The sequence below is a fragment of the Mustela erminea genome, chromosome 1, assembly GCF_009829155.1.
Source record: "Mustela erminea isolate mMusErm1 chromosome 1, mMusErm1.Pri, whole genome shotgun sequence".
Classification (NCBI taxonomy): Eukaryota; Metazoa; Chordata; class Mammalia; order Carnivora; family Mustelidae; genus Mustela; species Mustela erminea.
The window spans coordinates 152,835,449-152,851,868 of NC_045614.1; the positions used below are offsets into that span (position 1 = coordinate 152,835,449).

The following is a 16,420-nucleotide window of genomic DNA, read 5'->3' on the forward strand; positions in this document are numbered from 1 at the left end:
GGCCCCAGGAGTGTGTGTTATTAACCTAGCTCCTGGTCTGTGGCTGGGAGGAAGCCATCTCTGTGGCCTGGCTAACTAGAACAACCTCGCCTCCCTCCTGGAGAAGACAGGCCTCTGGGTTCACCATCAATGGCATTTCCCAGCACTAAGCCAGATGGGTGTCTTGGGAATTGCTCTGGGCCTCTCCCTCTGTGCATGCATGGAGGTCCAGAGCTCGTGGCAGCTTCCTGTCACCTCCTGGCTCCAGGACATACCTTTACTGGGGCCACCCCTAGGTCACTCCTCTCATTTCTGGCCTCTACAGATTCTTCCAAACTGGATCTCTAGCCCTGCCTTCTCTCCACCACACCAGAACCCTCTTTCTGGAAACCTCTAACCACCATCAGATTGGGTGCTCCTTCAAATAATCTTGTAAAGCCAGCTGGCCTCTTTCTACCACAAGCCTCCCCCCAGGGAGTTGGGGAGGGGTGTGCTCACCCCAGATGTCAGAAATCTGGGGGCCCACTGGTGCCTCAGAATCTACATGTCCAGAGCTGAACCTCCGCTTCATCCCTCTCCAGTATACCAAGTTCCTCTCTGTGCCCCCAATTCTGCCGTGGATCCCCCCATTCCTCTGTCTCTCTCACTGAGTGCCTTCAGCTCTCTCTTAGCTCAGCTGTTGCCTGGATTACTGCAATGGTCTCCTAACAGGGCTCCTTGACTCAGTCTGTGTCCTCTAACAACCCTTCCAAGGTGCCAAGGCGTGAATCTGACCAAGCCACCACCCGTCTTCCCAGTCACCAATCCAGGTGGCTTCTCAGGGGGAAGCTGAACCCCATAGCTTGGAAAACAGTCCCTGAGATCTGCTCCTGTTTAGTTCTCCCACACTGCCTCCCAGCACGGCCCAGCTCAGAGTGGCCAGGCCGGACTTCCCCAAGCACTACATCTTGTCCATACCTTGCTGTCCTGGTAGCCTTCCCACTTTCCCTTGCCTGGCTGATTTCTCCCTGCAAGCAGGCTGGGCAGCCTCTGTGCCAGCCCTCCATCTCTCTGCATCTCCGTCCTTGTCTTCTGCACGGCATGCTGCATTGCTTGTTGGCAGAGCCAGCACCAAACTCTCCCCTACCTTCTGCCGGCATCCAGCCAGCACCCGCTACCTCTGGCTAGGTGAGAAACCACCCTTTGGGTTGAAGAAGGGATATCCACTCCACATCTCCTGTACAGCTTGCATTTTTAACAATGAGCATTTTTTCCCCTCATAATAAAATTACATATGTGAAATGGGAATTGAGTTCTAAACTCAATATGTGAAACAAAAACCACATGCAGTCAACACTGCCCAGAAAGGTCCACAAGGCCCAGGACATCTGATTTGGGTTCGCCATCTTCTTCCCCAACGGGTTCAGTACAGACAAGCATTTTTCCCACAGCCTCCAGATTTCTTTCTTTTATTTATTTTTTTTTAAAGATTTTATTTATTTATTTGACACACAGAGAGAGATCACAAGTAAGCAGAGAGGCAGACAGGGGGCGGGGGGAAGCAGGCTCCCCACTGAGCAGAGAGCCCAATGCGGGACTTGATCCCAGGACCCTGAGATCATGACCTGAGCCGAAGGCAGAGGCTCAACCCACTGAGCTACCCAGGCGTCCAGCCTCCGGATTTCTTGAGCTGAGTAGCAGCAGATAAAATAGCTGACTTATTTAAGTACCATATTTTATTTAAAAATGTGTTGATATTTTATGTATTTTTTGCTGTGGATCTTCTTTACCAAATATCTATGGTTATGGTCACATAAGTTAAGTGCAGATATTTATGTACTTTTTTTTTTTTTTTAAAGATTCTACTTATTTGAGAGAGAGATTTAGATAGTGAGCAGGGGAAGGGGCGGAGAGAGAATCTCAAGCAGACTCCATGCTGAGCGCAGAGCCAAATGTGGGGCTCGATCCTACAACCCAGGAGATCATGACTCAAGCTAAAACCAAGAGTCAGGGGCTCAACCGACTAAGCCACCCAGGTGCCCCTATGTACTTATTTTTTTAAATGTCTGTGAAGCAGAAGCTTCTGATCATTTTACTCCAGGTCCCACCACCCCTCAGATTTTCCACATTGAATGGCCTGTTCCAGCCAGAGAATTGTCTGAGACCCTTCATTCGTATACCTACAGAGAAGAGACCTTTCATGAGCCTGGCTATGTGACAACAGGCCAGGCAACTCAGGGAGAATTAAGGAGCCCCCATATATTAAGTTAACTGGATGTCTTCACAGAGGGATGAGAAACTCTGTACTGGCCCACGTCTTGCCCATTTCCTGGGAAGACAAATGAAGGAGTCAGTCTTAAGAAAAGGGAAGAGGGGCACCTGGGTGGCTCAGTCGGCTAAGAAACTAACTCTTGATTTCTGCTCGGGTCGCGATCTCTGGGTTGTGAGATCAAGCCCCCCTCAGCACTTAGTCTGCTTGAGAGTCTCTCTCTCTCTCTTCTATCCCTGCCCTGCAACACACACACTCACACTCTTTCTCTTAAAAAAGATAGAAAGAAAGAAAAGAGAAGACAAAAAGCAGGGGAACAGCAAATGAATTCCTTCGAGTGTTGCAGCAAAACCAGAAAAGCCAGGAATGGAAGGCAATGAGACAAGAAAACAATGACAAAGGGAGAAGGGAGCAGTAACCAGACCTGGAAGACCCTGGGGTGTCTAGAGTTTACTGAAGGACAGCCTTGTGGGGGTTCTAAGATAGAGAGGGCTTTGATTATTTGATTGATTAATTTTTTTCAGGTAGGCTGGTGTTGGAGCCCAGCATGGGGCTTGACCTCACAATCCTGAAATCAAAACCTGACCTAATAACAAGACTCAGAGGGGCACCTGGGTAGCTCAGTGAGTTAAAGCCTCTGCCTTCGGCTCAGGTCATGATCCCAGGGTCCCGGGATCAGGCCGCAAGTCAGGCTCTCTGCTCAGCAGGGAGGCTGCTTCCTCCTCTCTCTCTGCCTGTCTCTCTGCCTACTTGTGATCTCTGTCTGTCAAATAAATAAACAAAATCTTTATAAAAAAAAAATAACAAGACTCAATGCTTAACCAACTAAGCCACTTAGGTGTCCCAATTCACTTATATTTTTATTTTTTAAATTTTGATTTATATATTTGACAGAGAGAGACACAGTGAGAGAGAGAACACAAGCAGGGGGAATGGGAGAGGGAGAAGCAGGCCTCCTGCTGAGCAAGGAGCCCAATGCTGGTCTCCATCCCAGGACCCCAGTATCATGACCTGAGCTGAAGGCAGACACTTAATGACTGAGCCATCACGGCGTCCCTCACTTATATTTTTTAAAGATGTTTCTGATAAATGCTTATTGCTCTTGCCTGCTAATCAGATAGGTGGAAGAAAAAAAAATGTATCTTATTGTAGTTTTATCTTGCATTCTCCTTACTGAGGGAGGTAGGGCATCTTGTCATATGTTTAAGTATCATTTCGATTTCATTTTGTGTATGTGGACTGTTAATGGTTTTTGTCCAGTTTTGGTGTTTTGTTTATTGACTAGAGAAACCTTTTATATATTAAAGAGATGAGCCCTTTGTGATAGGAGTGACAATTCTCCTCCCAGTTTGTCCTGTGTCTCTTGACTATTTACGGTGATTTCTTTCCCCTGCAGTTTCTTTTTATATAATTGAATTTATCAATCTTTGAAAGAAAACAGAAATACAAACTGGAGAGATATTTGAGTGAGGTGGCCAGCCAGTTGAATTCTGTTGTTTGCCAAAGGTCGCTTAAATTCCTTTTATTACTACTATTTAAATAAGTTTTAAAAATTGAATCAATCAGAGGGTATGCGTTTCAGAGGAATATGCCCTTGTGTAAAGCAAGCTTAGATCATCCTGTTGACACTCTGTCTTTCCACAAACTCCATTAATCTGCAGAGCTTTAGAAACAAATGAAGGTTTGGGGGGATGAGGCGTCCCCATTAGACTGCGTGACAGAAGCTGCAGGATTTGGTTGGAGGATAGAGGTGAGAAGGTGGGGAAGCAGGGAAAGAGAGACTGAGAGAGATTTAGTGCACTGATCTCTTCCCATGGTGCTGTGACCGGTGGGGAAGAGGGTGGGCAGATCCTGGATTCTCCTTTTAATAGCGTTTCCCTGAGGCTCAGGCATAACATTTCACGTCTTCCGGATTTAGGCTCATCGGATTGTGGGGAGGGGCAGAAGGTGGGTGGAAGATGGGGGCTCAGATTCCTAGAGAGGAGAGAAGTCCTATCTTTACCCCCCCGCAACCGCCCCCTGCAGAGGATGTGGCCGACGAGGAGACCGAGCTGGGAGAGATCCGAGTACTGGCCCAAGGTCACACCGAGGGCTGATGGTGGAGGCAGAATTCGAACTCTAGCCTCACTCCAGAGCCCAGAGTTCCCCACCTCTTCGCGGCAGCGGTACAGAAACGCCCTCCTCTCCGTTCTAATCCTCAATCGTCCGCTCGGCCCTTAGAGAGGATGGAGCGGCCACTTCTCAGTTTATCCCACCAGGGAGAGATCCTGGTCTCAGAGTCCCCTCCTGGCTCGGAGCCCGTGGCGCGTCCTGCGGCGCTACGGGGGCGAACACATTTGCCTCTCTCCAGGCTCTGCCCTCCTCCCTCCTTCCCAGGCCCGACCTCCTATCCCTGCCTGTGACTCGCGGAGGGTGCGACGCCCTCGCTTCCTGAGCATCACTAAGTTTGTCTCCAAGCAAGGCCACAAACTGCCCCGAGCAGCGCTCGGGCCGGGAGACCAGCCTCACTGCTCCAGCGTCTAGAGAAAGCGGTAACACCAGCCACCACTTCATCACTGCCTGCTGCGTGCCAGGCCCTTGATTTCCACCGCTCCGAATCCCCTCCCCGACGAGCACACCCCCAGAATTTATTCAGTTCCCTTTGTATGGACGAGGGAGCTGCTACAGCTCCGGAAAGTTGTGAACCGCTTGGGCTCACACACCTAATAATAATGCTAGCTAGCGCTGGACGGAGTACTTCCTATGTGCCAGGCACAGGTCTGCATACGTTACAAGCATCGCCTCATAGATCCTGCCAATACACTTATAAAACGGGTACCATGATCATCCCCATCCTACGGATGAGGAAACTGAGGTTTGGCGCCTTGCCCAAGGTCACTCCGCGAGTGAATGACGGATCTCGCACCCAAACCCAAGCAGGGCGGCTCGGGTGGCAGTCTTTCATGCTGTCTCCATTACACAGAGAAGCAGTAGGCTTCGAACCTTTGGCACCAGGGGCCAGCCCTAAATGCCCCAAGCCTGCACACAGACCAGCCAGTTAGGACTGCCACAGCTTCCAGAGAGGAATTCCCGGGAACTCGGACAGGACCCATGCCTGGAGCTCCCGTTGTGGTGAGTGCCGGCCCGCACGAGGTCCGCGCTGCCAGATCTCGGCGCCCGGCTCCCGGGCGCCCAAGGACGCCCCTCACTAGAAGCCAGACGATACTCACCATAAAAGAGAGGGCGAGCGAGTGCGGGGAGGAATCGCCGGGCTGGCAGGTCCTGCACTCAGCCAAGAGCTGTCCGTTGCCGCCGCCGCCGCCGCCCACTCAGGGGCGCCCGAGCGACCCCGAAGATGCCGGCTGGCTCCCCAGGGCTAGGGGCGCGTCCTCACCTCTGGTGTCCAACAGCAGCGCCCCCTCTGCCCGGCAGGGTGGCCTGGAGTTGGAGCGTTCTTGGGGAAGTTGGCGCTCGGGCACGGCGGGAGGGCGCGAGAGGTCGGGTGGGAGTGGGGCAGCGCCTTCCTGCACGGATCCCGGGGGCGCGCCAAGGCCCGCGATCTAGCCGTGCGGAAGATCTGCGCGGGACCGAGAGGGCGGCGAGTCCCGAGCTCAGGGCTGACGGGCCGCGCCTCGGCCGCTGGCCCCCGGCGCGCCCCGCGTCTTCCCCCGCGCCCTGGGCGCACGCAGTGGTAGCTGGAGCTGCTGTCCGGGCTCGGGCTGCGGTGCGCTCATCGCCCTCCCCAGGGGCTAGGCGCCTTTGTGCGCGGGGCGCGCCGGCCGCGGCGGCCAGCTCTGGATGCTGCAGCCGCCGCCGCCTCCCCCTCCTCCTCCTCCGCCGCCCGCTCCCCGCCTTCCCGGCCGGCCCGGAGGCTGCAGCTGAAAGCCGATCCGGCTGAGCTCATCCCTGAAGGCCACTAATCCAATAGCCGCGGAAGGCGCGGCCGCCGGGAACGCCCCTTCCCCCACCATCCCGCGCCCCGGCCCGTCCCAGCTCGGGCCGCTGCCGGCGCCGCCACCTTCCCTAGGCCACCAGCTGGCGGGAGAGGGAAGTGGAGCCCGCGCCCGCGCCCCTGTGCCGAGTCGGCGCGGTCGCCATTCACCCGCCCGCTTCCCCGCGCACTCCCTCACTCCCGCACTCATTCATGTGCACGGGTCTTCCCCCATTCATTCAAGCGCGCGGGGAGCTCCGGGGTGGGTGCCCCTGAGAGGGAGGAGACACCCACGGTCACTCGGCAGCTTTGGTGTTTCTTCCCAACGCACGTGGGAAGTAGCAGCCAGGGAAAGAGGATGGTTTAATATTCTCTCCCTTAGACACGTGGCTACATTTTATTTTTAAAGAGCAGGCTTCAACTCATCTTTTAAAATTCCAATTTCGTACTGCACCTGCTTCACGGAGCCTTCCCCGCCCACCCGAGGCGCAGGGAGGTGAGCCTCCCTGCTCTGCGGGCTACTATAGAGCTGAGGGCGGGCTGCTTCCCAGCCAGCCCGAGATAAGGAAGAGGGCGTGGCCAGAGCGGAGGCCGAGAGGGTGCATCCAAGCATCTGTGCTTCCTCGGGGAAATTGAAAGTTCCTGGTCTGAGTGTCCCCATCTGTGCTCCCGGGGCTGACTTCCATATCCTTCCACAGTCATTTGGTCTGACCCCAGCCCTCTCTGTGCCAGGCACCAAAGAGCCTACAGTATGCAGAGGGCCCATGTCGTCAAGGTCACACAGGTGAAGACAATTCAAACCCTTGAAGGAAATGTTTTGATGGAGGTTCCGGGGCTCCTTTGCCGGACCAGGAAGGGCAGCCTGGGAACGTTTCCTGGTGAAGGTGGTTACACGAATTAGCTCCTGGAGGCAAGGGGTGAAAGGGAGGGGGAGGCAGGAGGGTCATCTGGCTAGATGCCTATCCCAGCCCAAAGCCTATAGCATAACTGGAGTGTACCTAAAGGTGGTAAGATGAAGCTGGCGAGACAGACAGTGGTTAGGCTGCTTGGGGACAGTCCACGTACTTCCCCTGTACTGCCAGAGCTGTCTTCATAAAGTCAGTGTCGAGTCGTCTCCCTTCCCTCCCCTCTCTTCAGGGTATCCCATGGCCTGCAGGATACCCACTTCTTAGCTGACTCTGACTCCTGCCCTCTAGTCTCCTTGTTCTGTAGGGTTGCTCTGGGCCAGACCCAGCTGAGACTCTGGGAGCAGCTCCAGCAAATCAAGCTCTCTCTCCCTGACACAGGCCTTTGCACACTCTGACCTTTGTTCTTGGTACAGACTGACTCCAGGTAACTCCAATTCACCCTTCAACTCTCTGCCTATAAGCCTGTCATCTACTCCAGGGAGTCTTCTTGGCACCCACATTTATTTCTGTGTTTATTCACAATATAATGAACACCCATGATCACACCATCCAACCCCAGGCACGTACATCTCCCTATGTGCTCCTCTCCTAGAGCATCTTTTTGCCTCTGCTTCACATAAAACCACTATTCTGATTGTTAAGATTTATCATGTCCTTGGAAATGATATATACAGGCACTTGAAAAAAGCTATGTGTGTATATATATAATATATATATAATATGCATATATAATATATATGCCTAAACACTATTGTTATTTTATTTAGTTTTATGTACTTGTGTTTGAACCTTTATTGATGCTATACTGTACCTTGTTTTCTAGGACTTGCTATTTTGACTCAACAAGATTTATCTGCACCAATGCATGCAACTGTAGCTCCTTCCTTTAAATGGCTTATAATAATTCACTGGGAGAACAAACACGATGTTAAAAAAATATATTCTTGACACTTCTTAAAGACCTTAAGACTTTGTTCTAGGGGGGCTACTACAATGGGGTTTTGTTGCGGGGGAGAGAGATTAGGCTCAGCTCTGAATTCAAGGACATATGGGAATTTATAGCCAAGGAGCTGGGGTCAGGGGCAGTGGAGAGAGAATTACTAAGAGCACACAGCAAGAGTGAGGAGGATTCTTGCTGGACAGACTTGATTTGGTTCTTGCTGAAAGCAGACCAGGGGGAGGGACCAGGGATTTGTTCAGATATTGAGGGTGGTCAGATACCCAAGTGGGAGAATTTCACTAACTGACTTCCCAAGATTCATTCATTCTTTTCTTTCTTTCTTTCTTTCTTTCTTTCTTTCTTTCTTTCTTTCTTTCTTTCTTTCTTTCTTTCTTTCTTTCTTTTTCTTTCTTTCTTTCTTTTTATGCAGGTTCTACCTCAATTGCTAAACTGTGTCAGCCCAACTATATATTTAATCATAACTCCTCCAAGTCTGTGAAAAGAGTATCTGTTTAGAAGTTTGGCTTTATACTTGAAAACAGATGAGATTTTTTCTAATCAAATGTATTCTCAGAACCAATAATTTCTACTAGTTTCAAAGCATCTTTTAAAAAAACAAAAAGCATTTTTGTAATAACTGATTTAAGGGATTATATTACATCTACCACATTTCATTAAAACATTTAATTTCTTTTCAGACTCAATAACAAGATTCCTACAGAGTACTATCGAATGTATTTAATGATGAGCCTTTTCAGAGAGTCAGAAATGACCGAAAGTACTATTTTATATTGATTATCAGTGTATGGTGTACTATATGCTATATGTACTATATGAGTCACAAAAATATAAGTGACTCTTTGTTTTAATTACCAAATATTGAAGTTCATTTAGACAACATGGAAAGATACATGCTCATACACTGAGAATACAAAAGTAGATTTAAAGTTAAAAGTAGTAAAATAGAACATGGGCACTGTCTTTGTTTATACCTATGGCTGGAAATTTACTTATTTTTTTTCTCTTTTTTACCCTCTTCACCCATTTCTTCCACCTCTATCCACCACTTCTGACAACCACTAGTCTTTTCTATCTAGAAGCTTGTTTTATTTTTATTTTTTTAGGTTCCATGTATTAAAAAAGAACATAGAGTATTTGTCTTTCTTTGGCTCATTTCACGTAACATAAGCCCTCTACGTCCAGCCATGTTGTCATAAATGACAAGATTTCTTTTTTTCATGGTTGAATACTACCCCATTTTATATATATAATACAATGTCTTTATCCATTCATCAGTGGATGCTTGGGTTGTTTCCACATCTTGACTATCGCAGATAATGCTGCAGTAAACATGGGGTGCAAATATCTTTTTTGAGTTAGTGGTTTCATTTTTTCCAGATACATACCCAGAATTGGAATTCCTGGATAATGTGGTAGTCCTATTTTTAGTTTTTGGAGGAACTTCCATCCTGTTTTCTATTGTGGCTGCACCAATTTATATTCCCATGACCAGCGCACAAGGGTTCCCTTTTCTACACATCCTTGCCAACACTTATTTATCTCTTAACTTTTTTATAATAGTCGTTTTCACAGGACTGCAAGGATACCTCATTGTGATTTTGATTTGGATTTGTCTGATTGTTAGTGATGCTGAACATCTTCTCACATGCCTGTTGGACATCTGTTTGTCTTCTTTGGGAAAATATCTATCCAGGTCTTCTGGCTATTTTTTATTTTATTTTTTAAGATTTTATTTATTTATTTATTTATTTAACAGAGAGAGAGAGATCACAAGCAGGCAGAGAGGCAGGCAGAGAAAGAGGGGGAGAAGCAGGCTCCCCACTGAGCAGAGAACCTGATGCAGGGCTTGATCCCAGGACTCTGAGATCATGACCTGAGCCGAAGGCAGGGGCTTAACCCACTGAGCCACCCAGGAGACCCCAGATCTTCTGGCTATTTTTAAAATATTTTTTTGAGATTTTTTTTTTTTTAAACTTCTGCCTATCTTTAAATCGGATTGTTTTTTTCTGTTGAGCTGAATGAGTTCTTTATAGATTTTGGATATTAGCCCTTTAGCAAACACAGGATTTGTCAATACTTTCTCCCATTCTATAGATTGGCTTTTCATTTTGTTGATGCTTTCTGTTGTTGTGCATAAGTTTTTTAGTATGATGTAGTCCCACTTACTTATTTTACTTTTGTTGCTTTTACTTTTGATGTCAGATTCAGAAAATCACCACCAAGACCTAAGTCAAGGGTTTTACTCCTACTGTTTTCTTCTAGGAGTTTTATGTTTTCATGTTTTATATTCAAATCATTAACCATTTTGAGTGATTTTTTTGTGTGTGTATACTGTAAGATAGTGGTCAAGTTTCATTCTTTTACATGTGGCTGTCCAGTGTTCCCAGCACCATTTATTAAAGAGACTGTCCTTTCTCCACTGTGTATTTTTGGCTGCTTTGTTATAAGTTAATTGACCATATATACATGGGTTTACTTCTTGTCTCTCTATTCTGTTCCTTTTATCTAGGTGTTTTTGTGACAATACCATACTGTTTCAATTATTGTAGCTTTGTAATATAGTTTGAATTCAGGGAGTATGATACCTCCAGCTTTGCTCTTCTTTCTTAAGATTGTTTTGGCTACTTAGTGTCTTTTGGGGCTCTTTATACATTTTAGGATCATTTGTTTTATTTCTATGAAAAATGCCTTTGGAATTTTGGTAGGGATTACATTAATTCTTCAGACTGCTTTTACTAATACTGATTTCTTCAGTCCATGAGCACAGAAGATCTTTCCATTTATTTGTGTCTCTTCAATTTCTTTTACTAATGTCTTATAATTTTCAATATACAGGTCTTTTGTCTCTTTGGTTAAATTCACTCCTAGGTATTTTGTTCTTTTTTTTTTTTTTTTTAAGATTTCATTTATTTGTTTGACAGACAGATCACAAGTAGGCAGAGAGAGGCAGAGAGAGAGGAGGAAGCAGCCTCTCTGCTCAGCAGAGAGCCTGATGTGGGGCTCAATCCCAGGACCCTGGGATCATGACCTAAGCCAAAGGCAGAGGATAACTCACTGAGTGACCCAGGCCCCCAGGTATTTTGTTCTTTTTGATGCAAAAAGGTTTTTCTTACTTTCTTACTTACAAAAAGATTTTTCTTACTTTCTCTGATAGTTCCTTGTATGTAGAAATGCAGCAGATGTTTGTATACTGCTTTTGCATCCTGCACCTATACTGGGTTCACTTATTAGTTCTAACAATTTTTTATGCAATCTTTAGGGTTTTCTCTATAAAATACCATGTCATCTGCAAATATTGACAGTTTTACTTCTTCCTTTCCAATCTGGATTTTTTTTTTCTTGCCTATTTGCTGTAGCTAGGACTTCCAATGTTATGTTGAATAAAAGTGTCAAAAGTAGGCGTCCTTGTCTTGTTCCTGATCTTAGAGGAGAGGCTTTCACTTTTCACCATTGAATGTGAAGCTGCAGGCTTATCCTATTTGGCCTTTATTATGTTGAGATACATTCCCTCTATACCCATTCTTGGTTGAGAATTTTTATTATAAGTAGATGTTGAGGGGCACCTGGGTGGCTCAGTCAGTTAAGTGTCTGTGTTTGGCTCAGGTCATGATCTCAGGGTCCTGGGATCAGGCTGTGACTCCCTGCTCAGCTAGGAGCCTGCTTCTTCCTCTGCCCCTCACTGCTGCTTGTGCTTTCTCTCTTTCTTAAATAAAGAGATAAAATCTTAAAAAAAATAAATGTTGAATTTTGTCAAATGAGTTTTCTGCGTCTACTGATCATATGATTTTCATCCTTCATTTTGTTAAATGGTGTATCACAATGACTGATTTGCAGATACTGAACCATCCTCCTATCCCTGAAATAAATCCCACTTGATCGTGATGTATATAGTCCTTTTAATATATTGTTGAATTCGGTTTGCTAATATTTTGTTAAGGATTTTTTTTTAAGTTTTAAAGTGGTTTTTTGTTTGTTTGTTTGTTTTTGTTTTTTTGTTTTGTTTTGTTTTGACAGAGATCACAAGTAGGCAGAGAGGTATAGGCAGAGAGGGAGGGGGAAGCAGACTCCCTGCTGAACAGAGAGCGCGATGCGGGCTCGATCCCAGGACTCTGGGATCATGACCTAAGCCGAAAGCAGAGGCTTTAACCCACTGAGCCACCCAGGTGTCCCATTTTGTTAAGGATTTTTGCATCTATGTTCATAGGAGATATTGGCCTATAATTCTCTTTTCTTGTGGTGTCATATCTAGTTTTGATATCAGGATAATGCTGGCCTCATAAAATAAATTTAGAAGAATTCCCCCCCACCTTTTTTTTTTTAGTGAGAGAGTAGGAGGGGGGAGGGGCAAAGGAAGATGGAGAGAGAAACTTAAGCAGGTTCCACACCAACTGCAGAGCCCATATGGGGGTCGATCTCATGACCAGAGATCATGACCCAGGCCAAAATCAAGAGTCAGTCACTCAGCCAACTGAGTCACGCAGGTACTCCCCACTCTGACATTTTTTGAAAGAGTTTGAGAATGTTCTGGATGTTTGGGAGAATTTCCCAGGGAATCCCTCTGTTGCTGGGCTTTTATTTGTTGGGAGGTTTTTAATAACTGACTCAATTTCCTTATTAGTCATTGGTCTATTCAATTCTTTTACTTTCATCACGAGTCAATCTCAGTAGGTTGTATGTTTCTAGGAATTTATCCATTTCTTCTAGACTATCCAGTTTGTTGGTGTGTAATTGTTCATAGTCGACTCTTATGATCCTTTAGTATTTCTGTGATACCGGTTGTAACATCTTCTTTTTCAAATCTGATTTTGTTTATTTGAGTCGTCCCTCTTTTTTTCTTGGTGAGTCTAGCTATAGGCTTATCAATTTTGTTTATCTTTTCAAACAACCAATTTAGTTTCACTGATCTTTTCTATTGTCTTCTTAGTCTCTATTTTATTTATTTCTGCTCTAGTGTTGTTATTTCCTTTCTACTAACTTTGTGCTTCGTTTGTTCTTCTGTTTCTAGTTCCTTGAGGTACAAAGAGGTTATTTAAGACTTTTCTTTATTTTAGGTGGCTCAGTAGGTTGAATGTGCAGCTCTTGGTTTCAGCTTATGACATGAACTCAGGGCCCTGGGATTGTAGCCTCGCCCCTGCTCCCCATTCAGTGGGGGAGTCTGTTTCTCCCTTTCACTCTGCCCATCGCCCACTTGCATGTGTACACATGCACACTCTCTCAAATAAATAATAATAATAAAATATTTTTTAAATGACTTCTTTTTTCTTGAGGTAGGCATTTATTATTATGAACTTCCCTCTTAGAATTGCTTTTCCTGCATCCCACAGATTTTGATATATTCCTATTTTTGTTTGTCTTAAGACAAACAAAAAAGATATATTTCTATTTTTGTTTGTCTTAAGATTACTATTTCTCCTTTGCTTTCTTCTCTGACACCATTGGTTTTCAGTAACTTGTGTTTAAGCTCAACATATTCATGAATTTTCTAATTTTCTGCATGTAATTATATTCTTGTTTTATACATTGTGGTAAAAAAAATTCCTCCTATGATTTCAGTCCTCTTAAATGTATTAAGACTTGTTTTGTGACCTAACATATGATCTACCTGGGAAAATGTTTCATGAGCACTTAAGAAAATGTGTATTCTGTTGTGTTTGGATGCAGTGTTCTTTATATTATCTGTCAGTACATCTGGTCTTACATGTCATTTAAGGCTAATGTTTCCTAATGATTTTTTTTTAACAATACAGTATCCTTTATTATCCCTATTTTAAGAATTTTTTTTACACTAATTGATTTTCTGAGTGATCTATCCACTGATGTGAGTATTAAGACCCCCTACTATTATTTTATTGCTGTCTATTTCTCCTTTCACGTCTGATCATGGTCACTTCATATATTTAGGTGGTCCTATGTTGGGTGCACTAATATTTACAAATGTTGGTTATAAATATTGCGGGTTTGACCCCTTTATCATTATATAACACCCATCTTTTTCTCTTATTACACTTTTGTTTTAAAGGCTATTTTGCCTGATTTAAGTGTAGCTACTCCAACTCCTTTTGGTTTCCATGTGCATGAAATACCTTTTTCCATCCCTTTGCTTTCAGCCCATGTGTATCCTTACATCTAAAGTGTATGTCTTATGGGTAGCATATAGATGAGGCTTGTTTTTTTTATCCATTCAGCCACTTTGTGTCTTTTGGTTGGAAAATTTAGTCCATTTACATTTAAAATAATTACTGACAGGTATGTACTCATTGCCATATTGTTAATTGCTTTTTAGCTCTTTTTGTAGTTCTTCTCAGCTCCTTTCTTCTCTTGCTCTCTTCCTTTGTAGTTTGATGACTTTCTTTAGTGGTATACTTAGAATTCTTTCTCTTCACCTTTTGTGTATTTACTATAGGTTTTGCTTTGTGGTTACCATGAGGTTTATATATAACAGCTTATATCTTTAACAGTCTATTTAAGTTGATAATGACTTAAGTCTGATCCCATTCTAAAGCTCAGCATTTTTACTATCCCCCCTCATTTTATGTTTTTGATGTCACATTTTACATCTTTTTATCTTGTGTATCCCTTAATTAATTATTATAATTACAGTTATTTTTACTACTTTTGTATTAGTAGTATAAGTGATTAATCCATTACCTCTACTATATATTTACCTTTCCAGTGAGATTTATGCTTTCATATGTTTACTTGTGATTGATTAGTGCCTTTTCTTTTCAGTTTAAAAGAAATCCCTTTAACATTTTTTATAAGGCCAGCCTAGTGATGATGAATTCCTTATGTTTTGCTTGTCTGAAAAAAACTGTTTTCTTCCTCCAAATCTTTTTTTTTTTTAAGATTTTATTTTTTTATTTGACAGACAGAGATCACAAGTAGGCAGAGAGGCAGGCAGGCGGGGGGTGGTAGCGGGAAGCAGGCTCACTGCCAAGCAGAGAGCCCTATGCAGGCTCGATCCCAGGACTCTGAGATCATGACCTGAGCAGAAGGCAGAGGCTCAACCCACTAAGCCACCTAGGCACCCCTCTTCCTTCAATTCTTTTTTTTTTTTTAATATTTTATTTATTTTATAAGTAGGCAGAGAGGCAGGCAGAGAGAGAGAGAGAGAGAGAGAGAGGAGGAAGCAGGCTCCCTGCTGAGCAGAGAGCCTGATGCGGTACTTGATCCCAGGACCCTGAGATCATGACCTGAGCTGAAGGCAGAGACTTTAACCCACTGAGCCACCCAGGCGCCCCCTTCCTTCAATTCTTAATGATAACTTTGCCAGATAGAGTATTCTTGGTTGGAAGTTTTTCTTTCAGTGCTTTGAATATATTGCAGGCCACTCCTTTCTGGCCTGCAGTTTCTGGTGAATAATCTGCTGATAGTTTTATGGAGGTTCCCTTGTACATAAAAGTTGTTTTTCTCTTGCTGTTTTCAATATTCTCTCCTTGCTTTTAACTTTCAACATTTAAATTATAATGTGTTTTCATGTGGACCTCTTTAAGTTCAGCTTATTTGGAACATTACCAAGAATGATCCTAGGGAAAGCTGTGGACTTTAGGTGACACTGATGTGTCAACGTAGGTTTATCAGTTGTAATAAATATACCCCTCAGTGGGGGATGTCAACAATGGGGAAGGCTATGCATGTTCTGCAACAGTGGGTTCCTACAAACTCTGCTCAATTTTGCTGTGCACCTACAACTGCTCTAAAAAATAAAGTCTATTAAAACAAAACAAAACAAAACTTTCAATCTAGCCACAGAGGGTCACATGAACCGAAAATATTTGCATCATTTACAGGAGAGAAAGATGAACTCAGGGATCCCAAACACCATTTCCTTGAAATAATTTGCATACAAATAAATGATTTACATATTGACAGAGCTATAGATCCCAGGACATCCCATGCTCCATCCCATTACCCTTTATTTCTTAGATAATTAGAACTAGTGGGGCCCTAGAGACTCTAGAATACACCTGAGTTAGCGTAAGAAGAGGTGAGATGTAGTGACAGAGACATCCAAATTAATCCAACAAACATTGACCTTGGTGCAGGACAAGATAGTAAGGGCACACAAACACATGCAAGTACATACCTACAACCAGAGGCCTGGAGAGTTCTGTTGTCATATAACACCTTGGTACACTGGGATAGGGTGGTGGGATAGAAGGCAGATCACAGCAAGGTCACACTGCAGGACTTTTAGTTTCTTAATTGATTTCCATAATCCTCATTTTTATTCTTATATAAAATGGGATGATCATAACTATCATGGAGAGTTGTGAAGACTAAGGGAGATGACATCTATAAGGGTTTGGCCAATTTTTGTACATCAAACTGTGATCTTGTACAAGTTACCAAATGTCTGGGAAGCTCAGTTTCCCATCTGTAAAATGGAAGTAATAGAAATGCCTTTCTCTAGT

General features: G+C 44.4%; 1 protein-coding gene across 1 annotated transcript in view; it reads right to left on the reverse strand.

Annotated features, from left to right (window-relative positions):
- The window catches only part of SPSB4 (splA/ryanodine receptor domain and SOCS box containing 4), a 77,993-nt gene extending 71,721 nt beyond the window's left edge, over positions 1-6,272 (reverse strand). Inside the window, exon 1 of the mRNA XM_032347339.1 lies at positions 5,437-6,272. The gene's annotated coding sequence lies outside the window, so the exon portion shown is untranslated. The remainder of the gene's footprint in view (positions 1-5,436) is intronic.
- Positions 6,273-16,420: the final 10,148 nt, after the last annotated feature.